General features: G+C 38.1%; 1 pseudogene; it reads left to right on the forward strand.

Moving 5' to 3' along the window:
• The first annotated feature begins 19,173 nt into the window (after nucleotides 1-19,173).
• Nucleotides 19,174-19,769, forward strand: LOC149191926 (universal stress protein PHOS32 pseudogene; annotated as a pseudogene).
• Nucleotides 19,770-21,738: the final 1,969 nt, after the last annotated feature.

The raw sequence follows: 21,738 nt of genomic DNA on the forward strand, positions 1-21,738 counted from the left end.
CAAATTTCTATTAATTTCTACATGGTATCAAAGTAGAATCACACTATAATCCAATCAATGGATCTTCTCCTTCAAATATTTTGATTTGAAGATTCAGTGAACCAATTTTTTCTTCCATGTAGAACATTTTTTTCAACGGATTGAGATTGGAGTATTCCCTTGAGGGAACCTCAAATTTCATAACCTAGAAGGATGAGATGGAAGCAATTCTCGATGAAAATGGTGTGCTAGAGTACACCAAAGCTAAAATTCCAAAGTGAGCAGTATTGGATGCATATAGTTAGCCCTATGGAAGAATGATATCGCAAAATCCAGGAGTATCATCCTGGACGGTGTGAGAGACAACATAATCTCAAATTTACATGTTAAGGAGACTCCCTTTTCTACCCTCATTGAGATATTCGAAAATGGTAGTGATGCCAGGAAATTGGCATTGAGGGAAAAGCTCATAAATATCTTCATTCAGAAAGGTGAAACCATTCCACATTACCTCTCCAAGTTCACTCAGTGTTGAGATGAGCTTGGAGGAGTTGGAGGAAATATTCCCTCTTTAGAACTAGTGATCTTTTGTAGCGGCTACAACCACCCTCCAAAATTCTGGCCTGCACCAATTTCAGAGCCTCCCTTGAAGAGTTTCACTTTATGAATGCACACACTCGGGTTCACTCCGTGAGCTCGTGTGAGTCTTTACATCTGCCTTGCTTTTTCATTGCATTCAAGTATTTACATACTGATGTATAAGTCATGCTTGTGACCATGTTCTGGTTATGCTCAAAGTCTTCGCTTCGTATTAATGAACGATCAATCACGAGTGTCACGCTTGTCACTTGCACCATCGGTTAGTCATGTTGAACATGTGTGTCTAGATGGTTTGGTTGTTTCGTCATCAATTCATTCGAGTGTGTGTTCGTATGATCACCTGTGCATCTTTTGATTGTTCACACACTTAGCCATTTTATGTTGAAGTTTTGATGACTAGACTCCCATCTAACAACCAGACCATCACCCTACCATTGACTCGATCGACTTTAAACCAAAACAACGCAGAAGCACCAAGCTAGTATTTTCAAGTTGTGCTGCCTGCAAGCAATTCAATCAACTCTCATGCTGGCCACCTGGACAGTCAGACCTAGAAGTCACCTTGACACTGATTCCCCTCAAAAATTTCACAGAGGCCACTGACCTCACTCGCTAATGCAGAAGCATCTAGACTTAGCCAGCAATGTAAAGGTTTGTTCACATGTTGTGGCTAAAAGAGTTGAATTTCACTGACCTGAGTGGTCAAAAGTCAATTTTAGTCGAAAGGTTTCGATCTCTCGAAAATGATCTATAATTCATTATTGTAATAGTTAGGAAATTGTCTTATTTTAGATTAAGGGATCAGTTGTTAGCATAGGTGTGTAATGGAGCTTGAAAATAGAGATTTGATTGTTATATTGATTAAAAATAGAGATCGAGTTATTCGTATGGTTAGAATAGGATTTGATTCATAAAAAGAAGAAAATGTAGCGAAAAAAAGGATTAGCTGAGATGATTGAGGATTGAGTGAGAGGTGAGAGTTGAGTGATAGAGAGGGTTTTTAAGATTGAAATTGTTGGACATGCATTGTCATTGATGTCAATATGGAAATATTCAAGGAGTAGACAGAGCCACCAGAGGAGCAGATGGAGATGAGAGGAGCCGACAGAGCCAAAGAAGAGGAGCACACAGAGCCATCGGAGCCATAGAGGAAGCAGACAGAGTTATTAGGAGCTATCAGAGGAGCAGTGGATGCATTTAACAGCAAACAAACATGAGCTGTCAGATTTCCTGTGAAAAGATCCGACGGCTACCGGGCGATAAATATACACGGGAGATAGCGAGCGGGGACGACGGTAAACAATATTGTTTGCACTGCCTTTGGAGGGTGCGCGGTAATCTTACGCGGGCGAGCGATCACAATCATTGGGCGACACGTGGCAGATGGGACAGGGAAAAAACTGCTTTATCACGAGTTAACACGCGGGCGGTTCGCGGGATCAGGAGGAGCAAACGTCGACGGATCGCCTGATGAATGATCAGATGGCAGGTTTAACTAGCAGCATACCAGTTTATACCAAGGTTGGGTTGGAGCCCAAGAGGTTGGAGCCTCAAAACTAAACAGGACTAAAGTCATTAGGGGTAGGTTCTCCTAAGTGCAGAACCACTACAAAACAGAGTTGGTGCTCTGGAGGTTGGAGCCTCACTAAAGTCCAAGTTGGAGCTTGGCAACTATTCACAGTCAAATATATACTTATATTGTATTTATTTCATTGTACTGTCTTGAGTTTTAATAAAAGCATTTATTCCAACTGTTGGTTTCTGTGTATACATATACATATCTATATATGCTTTTGGCAATCACTAGAATAAAAAAGTAAGAAATACTGATTCACCCCCCCTCTCAGTATTTCCGACAATTAGTATCAGAGCAGGCTTCTTCATACTAGCCTAACAGCTTGAGAAGGATCTGTAGCCATGATGAGAAATCACGAAGCATGAGGAAGACCTCCTTTTGTTCGATGGCACTAACTTTGGTTTTTGGAAGCAAAGAATGACCTACTACTTAATGTCCCTTGGACCTAAAGTCTGGCATTTTTTTCAAAATGAATACAAAACTACTTCCACTCTTCCAACAGACCAAGACGAGAGGAAAGCCTACATCACAAATGCAAAGGCCATGAACTCCATCACTAGTGGAATCACTGATTCCGAGTTTACAAAAATCATGCACCGTACCTCTGCCAAAGAAATGTGGGAGAAGCTAGTTGGCTTGTATGATGGAGACTCAAAAGTAAAAAAGGCAAAGCTTCAAACTCACAGAAGACAATTTGAAAGTTCGAGGATGGAAGATGAAGAATATATTGTAGCATACCTCCTCCGAGTAGCTGAAGTGGTAAATTCCCTAAAAGGATTGGATGAAAAAGTGGAAGAAAGTACCATTGTTCAAAAGGTATTAAGGTCTCTTCCAGACAGATTTGACTCCAAAATAAGCGCTATAGAAGAAGAAAAGGATCTAGATACCCTCAAAATGGATGAACTCCATGGAATTCTCACTGCCTATGAAATGAGGAAAGGTGGCCCAAGCTCCAAAGATGCAGCATTCAAGGCCTCAAAGTCAAAGAAGGGGAAAGAAAGGAATGACTGTAGTGATGAGTCAGATGTGGAATCTGAATTGGCTCAATTTGTACGAAAGCTTAAGAGAGTACCTCAGCGGTATTGACTGATCCGTTTCCAAACCCAAAAACTAATCTCGTTGCTAGTGATCATGCTTCCCCATCCCAAGTGTTTATGCTATCCATCTCAAAACAGCAAAATGATGCTTTGATATCAACAAGGAATAAAGATTATGGGAATCCACAGTCTTCGAACAGCAAGGCTACAGATCAACCAGGTGGTTCGACAACAACTTCACCAGAAGTTGTTCCACCAATCGTTCCTGAATTAACAATAAAACTGCCTAAGGGAGTAGTACATAAATCGATGTTTAATCCTTGTGCTTGAGCAGCACAGAATTATAATATAGTGGAGGATCTGGCCCAATCGTCACCCACTATGTCGACACTTGAAGTACAACAGAATTGCCCCTCCCAAAAGCAGGCTTTGTTATCAGCGATAGGTGGGATTGATCCAGCAGATTCCAATCTAGTGGCCTTTATTCATAAAGGATACGAACCTTAGTTACCGGCCCAGCTCGCTTTCCGCATACAGGTAAAAGCCCTCAACAAAACTGTTCATCGAACAATCATTGATGATGGGGCATCTACATGTATTATGTCAATGAGTTGCTGGAAAAATCTAGGCTCACCACCCTTGTCACGATCATAATGACATTAAAAGCGTTTGATGGAAGAACATACACGCCATATGGGATATTAAGTAACTTGTAAGTTGAACTGGGGGGCAAGACAGTAGAAATTGAAGTTGAGGTCATTGATGGAAACCTTGACTATAATATCTTGCTAGGAAGGCCCTGGATCTATGCTATGGCCGCCGTTGTGTCAACATATTTTAGAAAGATTTCATTTCCCTTCCAAGGTGGAATTACAATCGTTGACCAACTAACCTTTTCCCCCAATAGTTCACAAGCTACTGGAAGCATTCCATTGATCCATGGAAGTTCTCAATCGCTTCAACATGTCGAAGTAGGTCTCCTAAAAGACTCATCCTTAATGGGTACTTTTGCCCTCCCACCTCCAAGTAATCTGGCAGAAGTGGCCATGGTGGAAACCTATCATATTATATATTCTACATCATCAAAGATTATTAGAAAGACTTTGACCATTTTGATAGTGTCAATCACAACAAGGTTTTCATAGTTGAATCCGACTGACATGACTCAATTAAGTGATGTTGTACATTATGTACTGGGGGCATTGGAACCAGATCTTTCCTTCATGACCCCTTACGAGTTGTGATCAAAGGTCGCCAGAGGATAGTTCGTTGACTGGTGTCAACGTTGTTAAAAAATGAAACCAAGGATCTGAGTAGAATTCCTTGTCTTGTGTCAAGCTTATTAAAAAGTGAAACAAGGCTGAGCAAAGTTCCAAGTCGAGTCTTTCACTTGATCTCGTAAAGGAACCTTCATTCCATCCACCTAATTACTGTGAGTATTCTGGTGAATGTAACGAAGCTTAGGGGGCATGCACCCTTGTCTATTTTGTGGACAAACCCAGCTATAGAGATAAGTTTCCCTATAAGTTATGTGATCAGTCCGAGTGACCTTTCACCTTTGTCTATTTGGCAGACAAAGTGCAGGAAGTGTTTTGTCTAAGTATTGGCGGAAAATCATCTTGCTTAACCACAGTAAGTTTCCATATGGTTACTGGAGACTTTTTTTTATGCTGGGGGCATGCAAACCTTTTTATACAAGCAAAAACGACCAATTTCATTTTTTAGATTTTTAGCATTTTCAGCTTTTTGGCTTTATAGTTTGGTCGTTCCTAGCTTACATAAAAAGGAAAATGAGCAATGTTTCCACAAGGTTCAAGCTCGTTAAAAAATAAACCCACCCATGAGCAATGTTTCCGCAAGGTTCAAGCTTGTTACGGTAAATAACCTTTGTGATTGCCCTGCCATCAGCCTTTTGAACCTTGGTTGTGTTCCTACCATCACCTCCATTCTTTTGGCCGATCATACGCTTCCACTTGATTGTTTACCCTTTTTAGGAACAACTGCAACGAGTGATTCTCATTGCCACCCTCTTCACACTGCCGTGTTTCGAGAAGTTCCAAACTTACCTGGAACCAATTGCTACCCAAAAATACCACTCGTTCCTAAAAAACGAGTCTCTTTTAAACTCTTTTTAGACTCGTTAAATATAAAAAGATGGTTGAGCTATTGACCTTTCCAGCTCGTTAAAGTAAGGGGAATACCATCCCTCCCATATATTTTAATCTTTTTGGACCTAAGGGATTATCAAACAAAAAGATCGAGCGCTTGTCATTTTCAGCTCATTAAAGCGATAGAAAAGTCATCCCTTTCATATTACTTTATACTTTTTCGGACTTAAGGGATTATTCTACGAAAAAGGACTGTTGTAGTTTCCTTTTCGTCCCTTTTAAAACTCTCTAAACATGAAAAGGACCGAGTTATCTTTGTCATTAAACTCGTTAAAACAATAGCGACAAACTTGTCCGCCCAGACAAGAACGAGTCTCACTAATGCTAGGCTTGCTAAAACATAGAGATAGGTTTGCCCGAAGGGAAAATTATAGAACAAGCATATGTTATCCTCCTCAAGCTTGACAAAAATAAAGAGGTATTGGTCAGCAATGACTGGGGAAAAAGGGAAGAAAACTTGAAGAATTTTATTGGTAGTCGGTCACTCTTGAACATGACACTTTCACTCCATCACCATGATTGAGTCGGGTTGGGTTATTTCGTTCACCATCACCATTGGTCCTTCGTACCATCCATGGGGTTAATGCTACCAATCCATATCAGTGTCTCCGACATGTTCAAGAGAAGTCATTCAGATAATTTACCATCTAGCTAATGCCTCATCCACTGCAATACCTTCACCCTTCATTTTTCATCACCACCATTCCTGAACCTTATATCATCAGATCGTTTTCACCTCCAGAAAAATCATTTTCTTCATTTCACGTCGTAGATGTGGGATACATCAAGGCCCTCCTACGACAGGTCACTTGATCCAGGTGGATGTTGGTGGCCACCCACCTTTCCCATTTGGACCCCCACAACTGTCTCTTTCAGTTTTTCTGTTTCCTTAATTATAGCACAATTTACTATTTTTAGCAGTTTTTCGGGTCCTAAACTTCCGGAGCCGTTTTGAGGCCCTAAATGACGTTTTTTGGGAAATCCACTGCCAACGATTTTATTGTCTAAAAATCATCTTTTCGGTTGTAGTCCTCGGAGAGATGTTTCTAATGGGCTATCATGCGCGTCAAACGGAGATAGTACGACCAATTGGCGACCCCGGGAAGTTGATGTACCAACTTACCCAAAAACGGGGCCCACAATTTGGCGTTTCATCTTCTAGGGTTAGGTTTTGGAATGTGAAGGGTTTCCATTGTTTCTCAACAATAAATAGGCCCTCGAGCCTCATTGTAAGACAGTTCGAAACAGTTCAGAGGCATGTAGCTGACACATCTCTTCTTAGAGATAAGCTACCATCGCCCTAGCTGGGTTATTTCTATTTGTAAGCATATTTCAGTATTCTCCATTAATGAAATGAAGTATTATTTCTGCTGCATCTTTGTTTTTATGGTTATCGCATCTCTGTATTTATGGTTATCTCTGTAATCTATTGTGTTCCTGCTTAAATCCGGATCATCACTTCTTGTCAACATCAACTCATTATCCAAGAAGTTGACTTAGAAACAACCCTTTCAGTACTTTGAAGCTTGCATGCCTTAATGGCAAGTTTCTCACTTCCGACGACAGGTTTACATCAATGGCCTTCGACCGAAAGATTTTGTGTGGTGTTCGACATTGGCTCATATATTCACACCACGTGAATTGTATTGTAGTACCTTGAGGGTCATTATCATTATCGGTGACTCCTCTCGCGCCTATTAACAACTTACATTATTGGCTGGTAATCAGGCAATGTCTTTCCATGTTCGACTTCAGAACATCTTTTCACATGGATCGACTTGTACATCGGGCGAAGATTGAACGAGTTTGAAGACCCCAGATCTAGTTTCATCCATCCGGGCTGCGATATATTCAGGAACATAAAGACATCAAATGTGCACAGAATCTACACAGATAGTCATCTAAGCAAAAGAAGATGACTCTTCATATGAAGAATCACTCTGTCCTATGTACATGAAAATGAATTTATGAAGCTGAGCATGGGAATGCCCGCCTCATCTAGATCATGAAAATAATATGATGATGTATTGTATTGTATCTTTTACAGGTCATCTTCCAGTTCGAATACCTCGGATCCTCATGATAAAGCATTTCACCCAACATCAGAAGATTTACAACCTCATGCTTTAGGAGGCAACTGTTATAGACATATTTGGGTACTGCAACCCCAAACTCATATGTCCATAAACCAAGGGCTCTTTAGTCCCTAAAAGTTTTGTTTCATAACCCTAAAGGATCATGGTCAACTGATTACATCATTTCCCAGAAGTTCCACCTGAAAAACCACTCAGAACTGGCCAAAACTAGACCATACTGACTGCACCATGGTCAAGGTGCGATGCATACTAGCTGCCACACTAGCCAGGTGCGATGCATATTGAAATGGCCTTCTGTAGGGTACGATGAGCGAGAATATACAAATGGCAGAGACAGTTTGCTAAGTGGAAGCTCATGGAATCTTCCAGAAACTTCTCCCAGGACACTTGCCTCTCTGAATTCGCCCAAGGATGAGTAAGAGATCAATGAAATCTCCAAGTGGAACCAAGAACTATCAGTGGAATGACACTAATCAAAAACCCAGAGCTGACTCACACCCTTGCAAGACATCTATAAATGGATCCCTCATCTGAGAGATCTAGAGGCTGAAATTTTGTAATTTGTAAGGAAGTGTTGTTGGGTTATATGTGAGAAAAGACATTGCATTGTTGGGTGATCTTGCTTTTCATGAGGTGAAGAGGGCTTCTATGCTGGGAGGATGATGTTGGATCAAACAGCTGGCTTGTAATCCTATCTTCTACTATTAATAAAGTTCTTTGAGTTTTCCTCCATATAATAGTGTATTTGTGAATCTTATTTTTTATGAATGCAATTGTATGGTCAATGTGTTTCTGATTCTGCATTGTTTATGATGTTTTAGATAGAGATGATTTGATGGTTTTCTGTTACTTTGACTCTACAGGTACCCTTTGAAGCGGGACAAGTAGGAGAGAAGTGGTAAATTCTATCAAGGGAAAGAGAAATCAAGCAAGGATCCAAGCGGAAGATCCAGGTTGGTCCTCTTTTCTTCCCTCTTATCTATTACACTTAAAGTAAATCTCGAATTGCTTTGATTGTTTGTTTCTAAGATAGCTACCCATCTTAGTGGGACTAGCAGTTCGAATCGACACTAGTTTTCCCTGAAATAGGGTGGTAGGTCATGCACTCTCTCTACCCAAGTTCAAATCCCTATTAAGACTTTTCCCATTAGATAAGGTTAAAATGGTAGGTGACCTCTTGTAAGTGGGACTTGCAAAAGGTAGGTGGGTTTGGTATCCTCTTGTGTTATAATGCCACCTAGTTGACTTGATCTTGGATTTAGTCTAGGTCACTTTAATTTATTATCAATTCCCATGATTTAAAACAAGAGAAAAATCCATATCAAATGTGTTTCATTTTTATATTTGAACAAAACGTCATTTTAATAATCGTTTTTTTTCATGGGACAAAAACGCATTTTTATTTAGGAATAATCAAAATACATTCAACACATGAAAAAGTGTCATTACACATAAGCCCAGGGTCTCCAAAGAAGGATAACAAATGAATCATCTACAATATTTAGTGACTATATATCTAAATTAACTCTTCAATAGATTTAGATTAAGTATAAAAAAATTAAGGATATAATCTTCCAATTAAATGAGACCACAATAAGCTATAAATGAACCAGTGAATTGGTTATGTTCAATAGGATCTCGGAGGAGTCAAATTATTGAGGTACAAATGCATCAGTTTATAGATAAGATCCCATTTTTAAAAGTTTATCTACCTCCATGTTTTGTTTCGGATACATATGCTAGATATCAATGCTTTGGAATTGGTCCTTTAGAGCATTTAACAAGGTTGCTAGATGAAATAAGGAGTTATTGGCCACATAAACATTATCCTTCATCCAATTATTTATCAATAATGAGTCACCAAAGACCTACAAAGAGTTGAGTAAATATTATAGAGAAAGTTTGAAAAGATAAAGTAGAGCACTAAACTCCACCGATCTCCTGCCAGAGAGTAGGAGTGAGAGAACCTCAGCTGAATAGAGTGTAGCAGCATACCAGTTTATACCAAGGTTGGGTTGGAGCCCAAGAGGTTGGAGCCTCAAAACTAAACAAGACTAAAGTCATTAGGGGTAGGTTCTCCTAAGTGCAGAACCACTACAAAACAGAGTTGGTGCTCTGGAGGTTGGAGCCTCACTAAAGTCCAAGTTGGAGCTTGGCAACTATTCACAGTCAAATATATACTTATATTGTATTTATTTCATTGTACTGTCTTGAGTTTTAATAAAAGCATTTATTCCAACTGTTGGTTTCTGTGTATACATATACATATCTATATATGCTTTTGGCAATCACTAGAATAAAAAAGTAAGAAATACTGATTCACCCCCCCCTCTCAGTATTTCCGACAATTAGTATCAGAGCAGGCTTCTTCATACTAGCCTAACAGCTTGAGAAGGATCTGTAGCCGTGATGAGAAATCACGAAGCATGAGGAAGACCTCCTTTTGTTCGATGGCACTAACTTTGGTTTTTGGAAGCAAAGAATGACCTACTACTTAATGTCCCTTGGACCTAAAGTCTGGCATTTTTTTCAAAATGAATACAAAACTACTTCCACTCTTCCAACAGACCAAGATGAGAGGAAAGCCTACATCACAAATGCAAAGGCCATGAACTCCATCACTAGTGGAATCACTGATTCCGAGTTTACAAAAATCATGCACCGTACCTCTGCCAAAGAAATGTGGGAGAAGCTAGTTGGCTTGTATGATGGAGACTCAAAAGTAAAAAAGGCAAAGCTTCAAACTCACAGAAGACAATTTGAAAGTTCGAGGATGGAAGATGAAGAATATATTGTAGCATACCTCCTCCGAGTAGCTGAAGTGGTAAATTCCCTAAAAGGATTGGATGAAAAAGTGGAAGAAAGTACCATTGTTCAAAAGGTATTAAGGTCTCTTCCAGACAGATTTGACTCCAAAATAAGCGCTATAGAAGAAGAAAAGGATCTAGATACCCTCAAAATGGATGAACTCCATGGAATTCTCACTGCCTATGAAATGAGGAAAGGTGGCCCAAGCTCCAAAGATGCAGCATTCAAGGCCTCAAAGTCAAAGAAGGGGAAAGAAAGGAATGACTGTAGTGATGAGTCAGATGTGGAATCTGAATTGGCTCAATTTGTACGAAAGCTTAAGAGAGTACCTCAGCGGTATTGACTGATCCGTTTCCAAACCCAAAAACTAATCTCGTTGCTAGTGATCATGCTTCCCCATCCCAAGTGTTTATGCTATCCATCTCAAAACAGCAAAATGATGCTTTGATATCAACAAGGAATAAAGATTATGGGAATCCACAGTCTTCGAACAGCAAGGCTACAGATCAACCAGGTGGTTCGACAACAACTTCACCAGAAGTTGTTCCACCAATCGTTCCTGAATTAACAATAAAACTGCCTAAGGGAGTAGTACATAAATCGATGTTTAATCCTTGTGCTTGAGCAGCACAGAATTATAATATAGTGGAGGATCTGGCCCAATCGTCACCCACTATGTCGACACTTGAAGTACAACAGAATTGCCCCTCCCAAAAGCAGGCTTTGTTATCAGCGATAGGTGGGATTGATCCAGCAGATTCCAATCTAGTGGCCTTTATTCATAAAGGATACGAACCTTAGTTACCGGCCCAGCTCGCTTTCCGCATACAGGTAAAAGCCCTCAACAAAACTGTTCATCGAACAATCATTGATGATGGGGCATCTACATGTATTATGTCAATGAGTTGCTGGAAAAATCTAGGCTCACCACCCTTGTCACGATCATAATGACATTAAAAGCGTTTGATGGAAGAACATACACGCCATATGGGATATTAAGTAACTTGTAAGTTGAACTGGGGGGCAAGACAGTAGAAATTGAAGTTGAGGTCATTGATGGAAACCTTGACTATAATATCTTGCTAGGAAGGCCCTGGATCTATGCTATGGCAGCCGTTGTGTCAACATATTTTAGAAAGATTTCATTTCCCTTCCAAGGTGGAATTACAATCGTTGACCAACTAACCTTTTCCCCCAATAGTTCACAAGCTACTGGAAGCATTCCATTGATCCATGGAAGTTCTCAATCGCTTCAACATGTCGAAGTAGGTCTCCTAAAAGACTCATCCTTAATGGGTACTTTTGCCCTCCCACCTCCAAGTAATCTGGCAGAAGTGGCCATGGTGGAAACCTATCATATTATATATTCTACATCATCAAAGATTATTAGAAAGACTTTGACCATTTTGATAGTGTCAATCACAACAAGGTTTTCATAGTTGAATCCGACTGACATGACTCAATTAAGTGATGTTGTACATTATGTACTGGGGGCATTGGAACCAGATCTTTCCTTCATGACCCCTTACGAGTTGTGATCAAAGGTCGCCAGAGGATAGTTCGTTGACTGGTGTCAACGTTGTTAAAAAATGAAACCAAGGATCTGAGTAGAATTCCTTGTCTTGTGTCAAGCTTATTAAAAAGTGAAACAAGGCTGAGCAAAGTTCCAAGTCGAGTCTTTCACTTGATCTCGTAAAGGAACCTTCATTCCATCCACCTAATTACTGTGAGTATTCTGGTGAATGTAACGAAGCTTAGGGGGCATGCACCCTTGTCTATTTTGTGGACAAACCCAGCTATAGAGATAAGTTTCCCTATAAGTTATGTGATCAGTCCGAGTGACCTTTCACCTTTGTCTATTTGGCAGACAAAGTGCAGGAAGTGTTTTGTCTAAGTATTGGCGGAAAATCATCTTGCTTAACCACAGTAAGTTTCCATATGGTTACTGGAGACTTTTTTTTATGCTGGGGGCATGCAAACCTTTTTATACAAGCAAAAACGACCAATTTCATTTTTTAGATTTTTAGCTTTTTCAGCTTTTTGGCTTTATAGTTTGGTCGTTCCTAGCTTACATAAAAAGGAAAATGAGCAATGTTTCCACAAGGTTCAAGCTCGTTAAAAAATAAACCCACCCATGAGCAATGTTTCCGCAAGGTTCAAGCTTGTTACGGTAAATAACCTTTGTGATTGCCCTGCCATCAGCCTTTTGAACCTTGGTTGTGTTCCTACCATCACCTCCATTCTTTTGGCCGATCATACGCTTCCACTTGATTGTTTACCCTTTTTAGGAACAACTGCAACGAGTGATTCTCATTGCCACCCTCTTCACACTGCCGTGTTTCGAGAAGTTCCAAACTTACCTGGAACCAATTGCTACCCAAAAATACCACTCGTTCCTAAAAAACGAGTCTCTTTTAAACTCTTTTTAGACTCGTTAAATATAAAAAGTTGGTTGAGCTATTGACCTTTCCAGCTCGTTAAAGTAAGGGGAATACCATCCCTCCCATATATTTTAATCTTTTTGGACCTAAGGGATTATCAAACAAAAAGATCGAGCGCTTGTCATTTTCAGCTCATTAAAGCGATAGAAAAGTCATCCCTTTCATATTACTTTATACTTTTTCGGACTTAAGGGATTATTCTACGAAAAAGGACTGTTGTAGTTTCCTTTTCGTCCCTTTTAAAACTCTCTAAACATGAAAAGGACCGAGTTATCTTTGTCATTAAACTCGTTAAAACAATAGCGACAAACTTGTCCGCCCAGACAAGAACGAGTCTCACTAATGCTAGGCTTGCTAAAACATAGAGATAGGTTTGCCCGAAGGGAAAATTATAGAACAAGCATATGTTATCCTCCTCAAGCTTGACAAAAATAAAGAGGTATTGGTCAGCAATGACTGGGGAAAAAGGGAAGAAAACTTGAAGAATTTTATTGGTAGTCGGTCACTCTTGAACATGACACTTTCACTCCATCACCATGATTGAGTCGGGTTGGGTTATTTCGTTCACCATCACCATTGGTCCTTCGTACCATCCATGGGGTTAATGCTACCAATCCATATCAGTGTCTCCGACATGTTCAAGAGAAGTCATTCAGATAATTTACCATCTAGCTAATGCCTCATCCACTGCAATACCTTCACCCTTCATTTTTCATCACCACCATTCCTGAACCTTATATCATCAGATCGTTTTCACCTCCAGAAAAATCATTTTCTTCATTTCACGTCGTAGATGTGGGATACATCAAGGCCCTCCTACGACAGGTCACTTGATCCAGGTGGATGTTGGTGGCCACCCACCTTTCCCATTTGGACCCCCACAACTGTCTCTTTCAGTTTTTCTGTTTCCTTAATTATAGCACAATTTACTATTTTTAGCAGTTTTTCGGGTCCTAAACTTCCGGAGCCGTTTTGAGGCCCTAAATGACGTTTTTTGGGAAATCCACTGCCAACGATTTTATTGTCTAAAAATCATCTTTTCGGTTGTAGTCCTCGGAGAGATGTTTCTAATGGGCTATCATGCGCGTCAAACGGAGATAGTACGACCAATTGGCGACCCCGGGAAGTTGATGTACCAACTTACCCAAAAACGGGGCCCACAATTTGGCGTTTCATCTTCTAGGGTTAGGTTTTGGAATGTGAAGGGTTTCCATTGTTTCTCAACAATAAATAGGCCCTCGAGCCTCATTGTAAGACAGTTCGAAACAGTTCAGAGGCATGTAGCTGACACATCTCTTCTTAGAGATAAGCTACCATCGCCCTAGCTGGGTTATTTCTATTTGTAAGCATATTTCAGTATTCTCCATTAATGAAATGAAGTATTATTTCTGCTGCATCTTTGTTTTTATGGTTATCGCATCTCTGTATTTATGGTTATCTCTGTAATCTATTGTGTTCCTGCTTAAATCCGGATCATCACTTCTTGTCAACATCAACTCATTATCCAAGAAGTTGACTTAGAAACAACCCTTTCAGTACTTTGAAGCTTGCATGCCTTAATGGTAAGTTTCTCACTTCCGACGACAGGTTTACATCAATGGCCTTCGACCGAAAGATTTTGTGTGGTGTTCGACATTGGCTCATATATTCACACCACGTGAATTGTATTGTAGTACCTTGAGGGTCATTATCATTATCGGTGACTCCTCTCGCGCCTATTAACAACTTACATTATTGGCTGGTAATCAGGCAATGTCTTTCCATGTTCGACTTCAGAACATCTTTTCACATGGATCGACTTGTACATCGGGCGAAGATTGAACGAGTTTGAAGACCCCGGATCTAGTTTCATCCATCCTGTCTGCAATATATTCAGGAACATAAAGACATCAAATGTGCACAGAATCTACAAAGATAGTCATCTAAGCAAAAGAAGATAACTCTTCATATGAAGAATCACTCTGTCCTATGTACATGAAAATGAATTTATGAAGCTGAGCATGGGAATGCCCGCCTCATCTAGATCATGAAAATAATATGATGATGTATTGTATTGTATCTTATACAGGTCATCTTCCAGTTCGAATACCTCGGATCCTCATGATAAAGCATTTCACCCAACATCAGAAGATTTACAACCTCATGCTTTAGGGGGCAACTGTTATAGACATATTTGGGCACTGCAACCCCAAACTCATATGTCCATAAACCAAGGGCTCTTTAGTCCCTAAAAGTTTTGTTTCATACCCTAAAGGATCATGGTCAACTGATTACATCATTTCCCAGAAGTTCCACCTGAAAAACCACTCAGAACTGGCCAAAACTAGACCATACTGACTGCTCCATGGTCAAGGTGCGATGCATACTAGCTGCCACACTAGCCAGGTGCGATGCATATTGAAATGGCCTTCTGTAGGGTGCGATGAGCGAGAATAGACAAATGGCAGAGACAGTTTGCTAAGTGGAAGCTCATGGAATCTTCCAGAAACTTCTCCCAGGACACTTGCCTCTCTGAATTCGCCCAAGGATGAGTAAGAGATCAATGAAATCTCCAAGTGGAACCAAGAACTATCAGTGGAATGACACTAATCAAAAACCCAGAGCTGACTCACACCCTTGCAAGACATCTATAAATGGATCCCTCATCTGAGAGATCTAGAGGCTGGAATTTTGTAATTTGTAAGGAAGTGTTGTTGGTTTATCTGTGAGAAAAGACATTGTATTGTTGGGTGATCTTGCTTTTCATGAGGTGAAGAGGGCTTCTATGCTGGGAGGATGATGTTGGATCAAACAGCTGGCTTGTAATCCTATCTTCTACTATTAATAAAGTTCTTTGAGTTTTCCTCCATATAATAGTGTATTTGTGAATCTTATTTTTTATGAATGCAATTGTATGGTCAATGTGTTTCTGATTCTGCATTGTTTATGATGTTTTAGATAGAGATGATTTGATGGTTTTCTGTTACTTTGACTCTACAGGTACCCTTTGAAGCGGGACAAGTAGGAGAGAAGTGGTAAATTCTATCAAGGGAAAGAGAAATCAAGCAAGGATCCAAGCGGAAGATCCAGGTTGGTCCTCTTTTCTTCCCTCTTATCTATTACACTTAAAGTAAATCTCGAATTGCTTTGATTGTTTGTTTCTAAGATAGCTACCCATCTTAGTGGGACTAGCAGTTCGAATCGACACTAGTTTTCCCTGAAATAGGGTGGTAGGTCATGCACTCTCTCTACCCAAGTTCAAATCCCTATTAAGACTTTTCCCATTAGATAAGGTTAAAATGGTAGGTGACCTCTTGTAAGTGGGACTTGCAAAAGGTAGGTGGGTTTGGTATCCTCTTGTGTTATAATGCCACCTAGTTGACTTGATCTTGGATTTAGTCTAGGTCACTTTAATTTATTATCAATTCCCATGATTTAAAACAAGAGAAAAATCCATATCAAATGTGTTTCATTTTTATATTTGAACAAAACGTCATTTTAATAATCGTTTTTTTTCATGGGACAAAAACGCATTTTTATTTAGGAATAATCAAAATACATTCAACACATGAAAAAGTGTCATTACACATAAGCCCAGGGTCTCCAAAGAAGGATAACAAATGAATCATCTACAATATTTAGTGACTATATATCTAAATTAACTCTTCAATAGATTTAGATTAAGTATAAAAAAATTAAGGATATAATCTTCCAATTAAATGAGACCACAATAAGCTATAAATGAACCAGTGAATTGGTTATGTTCAATAGGATCTCGGAGGAGTCAAATTATTGAGGTACAAATGCATCAGTTTATAGATAAGATCCCATTTTTAAAAGTTTATCTACCTCCATGTTTTGTTTCGGATACATATGCTAGATATCAATGCTTTGGAATTGGTCCTTTAGAGCGTTTAACAAGGTTGCTAGATGAAATAAGGAGTTATTGGCCACATAAACATTATCCTTCATCCAATTATTTATCAATAATGAGTCACCAAAGACCTACAAAGAGTTGAGTAAATATTATAGAGAAAGTTTGAAAAGATAAAGTAGAGCACTAAACTCACCAACATTGTTTGTGCCACGACCTCCATTGGCTTTAAAATTGTAGTAGTGTACATTTGAAAAAAACATAATAAATCTCAGGCCCATAATTGAATCTCTATCTTTGTAAGCTCCATAAGAAAACTCCACGAATGATGCTTATCCTAGTTCATCTACTTCATAACTCAAGGGGCATTGGGGATTTCTGTAATAAGGAATGGGGACACCATAGACTGGATCTAGGCCACTATTTGAAAATGGGGGTGATAACTATCTTGGAAAGTCATGAAATTAAAAGTGATCCAAATAACCCATACAACAAGGAAAAGTAAAACTCTCCAAGTTTTCAAAATTGGATTTTCACACTAAGATTTTAAACAATCCACTATGGTAGAGCCCAACCATATACTTTGATGTCCCACCAGAATATCTAGGCCAGACAAAAAATTGTATGAATAAGAGGATTGCATAAGTAAGAGCTCTTTGGTTTTCACACTTGTCTTGTAGAGTAGACAAATGTCAGAACCAACCCCTCCTCTTTCCAATAGAAGATTTCAGGTTAATACCTTACCCATCAAATCATGGCACATTAAAATGATAGATTTAATCGGGGCAAATGTCTTCCATATATTTTTCTACCACCATTTACTAGCTTCTCCCCTTGGTAAGAATGCAGGCTCCTCTTGATTCATTGTAGCTCCAAACTAGGGTGCTTGACCCTTGTGTAAATTTAATTCTTGATCTAGAAAGTTAATCAATAAATTCTTGCTAGCAATGTGTATGCTTATGAACTAGAATAACTTCTTCCATATAATGCCACCATCAGGTCCAAATATTAGTAGATATCGGGATTACTGACTATCTAAGCTTAAAAAAACCAATCTTATTAAGCTTGTCAAGAATCTCAATTGGTAACATAACCCTATGATGGTAACATATAATTGAGTCTTTGCCTATTCTCATCGCCCTCCCATCTCTAGTTTTCCAAGTTAAGAACCTTTCCACCAATAGAAAATATAGGTTAAGAGGCTTCCAATGGTTTGATCCGCCTTGATGGTTTTTATTGTTCATGTTCATATAAATAAATTTGTAAATTGTATTTCTTTCGGGGCTAAGAAGTTAAACTATAATAAAAATAGTATGTAGTTTCACATATAAGATTAAGGTTAAATGTTACTTAGAAGTATATAATTTATCTTCTTTAACCTAAGCAATGACAATATAGATACTAGTTTTCTTACCAATGTGAATAAGGTTAAAATTGTTTTTTATTTCAAAGTAAAACTTAAAATTACTTTTAATGGGCTATGAGCTAGCCTTGGATGAATAAAAAACTATGTTAACTTCGCAATGCCCAAAATTATTTGGCATAAATAAAAGTTTACCCTTTATCAATCACTAATATATCATTTCAAGTGATATAATTTTATTTCATTTCAAGTGATATAATTTTTAAAATAATTGTTGCATTTAAGAGGCGCTCTTAATGCTTATCAACCGTTGTAGTGTGTTACAAAGTTTGTTAGGTTGCATTGACTTTTAATAAATTGCTCCCTGCCTAGCAATTTCCTAGGGATTTGAGATTATTTCAATTCTAATAAGTTCATATTCTAATTAGATGGCAAAATTAATACATAAGCAAATTTTATTTAGCAAAATGGTCTATTTTACAATAAGATGTGTAATTTCTTCTTTCTTTTTTCTCAAATTAAATTAGATTCATGCCAAATGGATCCATGCCTACCAATTTCGTAGGGATTTGAGATTATCTCAATTCTAATAAATTCATATTCTAATTAGATGGTGAAGTTAATATATAAGTAAAATTTATTTAGCAAAATGGTCCATTTTACAATAACATTTGTAATTCTTTTTTTTCTCAAGTTAAAGTTAACACATAACCTTTTTATACATGGTTAATAAGTTAAATGGGTACATTGGTAAGACATTCTTTGTACTACTTTTACATCTAACTGTATATAGAGATATAAAGTAATTGGAAGTAAAAAACAAATTAAGTTACTTTTGAGTATGAAGGCCATATGTATTTTCTTTACTACTTAATATGGAGTTGACAAATGGCATGTAAAAACATGATGTGTAATTCATCTTACATTTCATAGGGATGCATGTAGTATTTAAAACAAAAATATATTTTACTATCAATATAAATATAAATATAATAATTTGATATCAATTTTATGAGGAGAAAAATACAAATATATATATATATATATATATATATATATATATTGATTGTAATATCCCTATTGTAAATAACTCTGTGTAAAAGTAATTTTAAAATTACGAATCAGTTATAAAACTGATTCTTGATATTTGTAAAACTGATTGGGGGGAAATCAAGAAAGGAGATCTTGGTAAAAGGAAAACGCATGGCTGTCGATTCTGTTTTTTTGGAAAAGCTGAAATTATCCTTTCACAATGCTTTTATCTTCTTCCTTGCAACAACAACAACATCATCAGCAGGGCGCTCATCGAAAGATCGCTATAGCAGTGAATCTGAGCGACGAGAGTGCCTTTGCAGTGAAAAGGGTCGTGGTTAATTACCTCCGCCCGGGCGATAACGTGATCCTTCTCCATGTTAGGCTGACCAACGTTCTGTACGGGGCCGATTGGGGTTCTATCAATTTATCCGTCGAGGACAACAACGACGAGGAGTCCTAACAGAAGCTTGAGGACCATTTTGATGCCTTCACATTGACTAAGGCCTCCGACCTTGCCCAGCCTCTAGTCGATGCTCACATACCCTTCAAGATCCACATCGTGAAAGACCACGATATGAAAGAGAGGCTCAGCCTCAGCGCTGTTATCATGGGAAGTCGGGGTTTTGGGGCCTCCAGGTAGACCTACAAGGGCCGCCTTGGCAGCGTCAGCGATTACTGTGTACATCACTGCGTCTGCCCTGTTGTAGTCGTCAGATATCTGGACAATAAAGACGGAGGAGGACTGACGATCTTGACCAAGTTCTCGAAAAAGAGTTCACAATAAAACTCATTCCGAAGATCAATCTTTCCTGAGCACTTGAACGTGGACGCAGATGTAAAGTTGGTTGGGAATGCTTTTCCACAATGGGCATGAACTCGCAAAGCCACTACAGATCCGGTGATCCTCTGCTCGGCAGAATAGAGTCAACAGAATCCGCTTTATGTTCAAATGCTGCTGCTACTCAAACCCTTGTTGGGTTCTTCTCTTGGCTTCTCCAAATTGATTTCAGTGTCTCTGGCGGGTTTGGCTTCCAGAGCAACGGTGATGGAGGCAAGGAGGCTGCCATGAATAAGATAAGTATCTTGCTCACTTTCTTGAAAGGAAAATATAAGTATGTTTTATTTGGGTATCTTTTTGAAAGATTTCTTACCAAATATAGATAATATATGCATAGTAGTATGCAAAGAAGAATGTGAAAAATGTGTGGACCAAAAAGCTAAGAGAGTATGTAGTTTTTTATTATAAAGAAAATATGTAGTTTTTCTCTTAGAATGATTACATGTGAATCTTGTGTGTTAAATGCCAAGTCACTTGTCATTTTCTTGAAAGTGGATATATGCTTAAATTCTTTGTGATAGTAGCTAATTTCGAAGTTTCTTGTGAAATAATTATGCATTGCATGCATGATAGAAATAGCTAATGATGTGCTTCTAGGCACATAGATAGTCATTACTAACTTTCTTGATGAAAACGTATGTTTTATATGCACATAAATGTAGTTTCTTTGGAAAAAGTTTGCATATTTCATGTAAGAAAATGATGGCTTTTATGAGAGATCTCTTGAAAACAAAAATAGAGATTCTTTCCTTAAAAGACACTTATGAATAGTGTTCTTGCAAGAACCAGAATCTGTACTTGTATCATGAAAAGATTATGTGCAATGAAGTGAAAGTAATTGTGTTAGGAAAAACACATGTTGCATACACAAAGGGTAGCCTTTGTGACATTGGAAATATGATTTTGTGTGTACGTAGAGAAAGTGATTATGTTAACTTTCTTGAAAATAATGATTTCTTGAAGAGATTGTCTTGTTAGATGAGTTGTGTCGATTTCTTGATTTTAGTGCATAAAAGGGTAAGTTAACCTTGTTTTTGTATCTTGATTTTTATGCATAAAGATGGATATCTATAATAATTTCTTGAAAGGGAAGCATGAGAAACCTACATATAGGAAGATAGAGAAATGAGGTTATAATGACTTCCTTTAAGAAAGAATTATGTAATTGTTTACATGAAATATTGATAGAATTCTAGAAAAGGGAATATGTGCTGCATACATTAAAGAAGGGCTATTATGATAAGCTATTGGATGCACAAAGAATAGTCATAGTGTTATAGAGATATGTTCTTTGTATGGATAGAAGAAATATTGAGCCATATTTCTTTAGGAAAATGATATGTGATTATTTTTATGCTAAGATAACTATTGTCTTAGTTTCTTGTTGAATGAGATGTGTATGCACACGAGATTTGTATTAGATTTCATTAGAAAGGATATATGTTTTCATGCGGAAAAAGACTACAGGTTGTGTGAGATTGCTTTATATATTTGCATGCATCAAAAGCAATAGCTAAAGGACTAGATCTTTTGATAAAGTTTATGTAAATTTTCATGTAAGAAGATTATAATTGATGTTTTAGTTAGTCCCTTCAAAGGAATGCCTTAGTGTTTTGTCCTTTAAGAATATGTGCTTATGCGAAGGGAAATGCTAGTTAATATGATTATTTATAAATGTAATCATGATGTCAATGTTGATAATGATAACATGGGTAAGCAAAGTTGGATTACTTGCGCAAGACATAGATTATATTTAACGTTGTGGCAGGAAAATGATTAATGGTCCATGCAGATGAGTACGAGTTGTGGGATCGTACATTGCTAGAACAATCATGCCACAAGGAATGTTGCATGTGGCGGTATGTAAGTAAAGGGTTTCATGGAAAATGTATTAGCTTTTAGCTAGTTATGTGACAACTTAATGATAATTCATTGTAATAATTT

Source organism: Pinus tabuliformis, chromosome 2_2 (genome assembly GCF_031772625.1).
Source record: "Pinus tabuliformis cultivar Carrire ecotype Pingquan chromosome 2_2, CPIR1, whole genome shotgun sequence".
NCBI lineage: Eukaryota > Viridiplantae > Streptophyta > Pinopsida > Pinales > Pinaceae > Pinus > Pinus tabuliformis.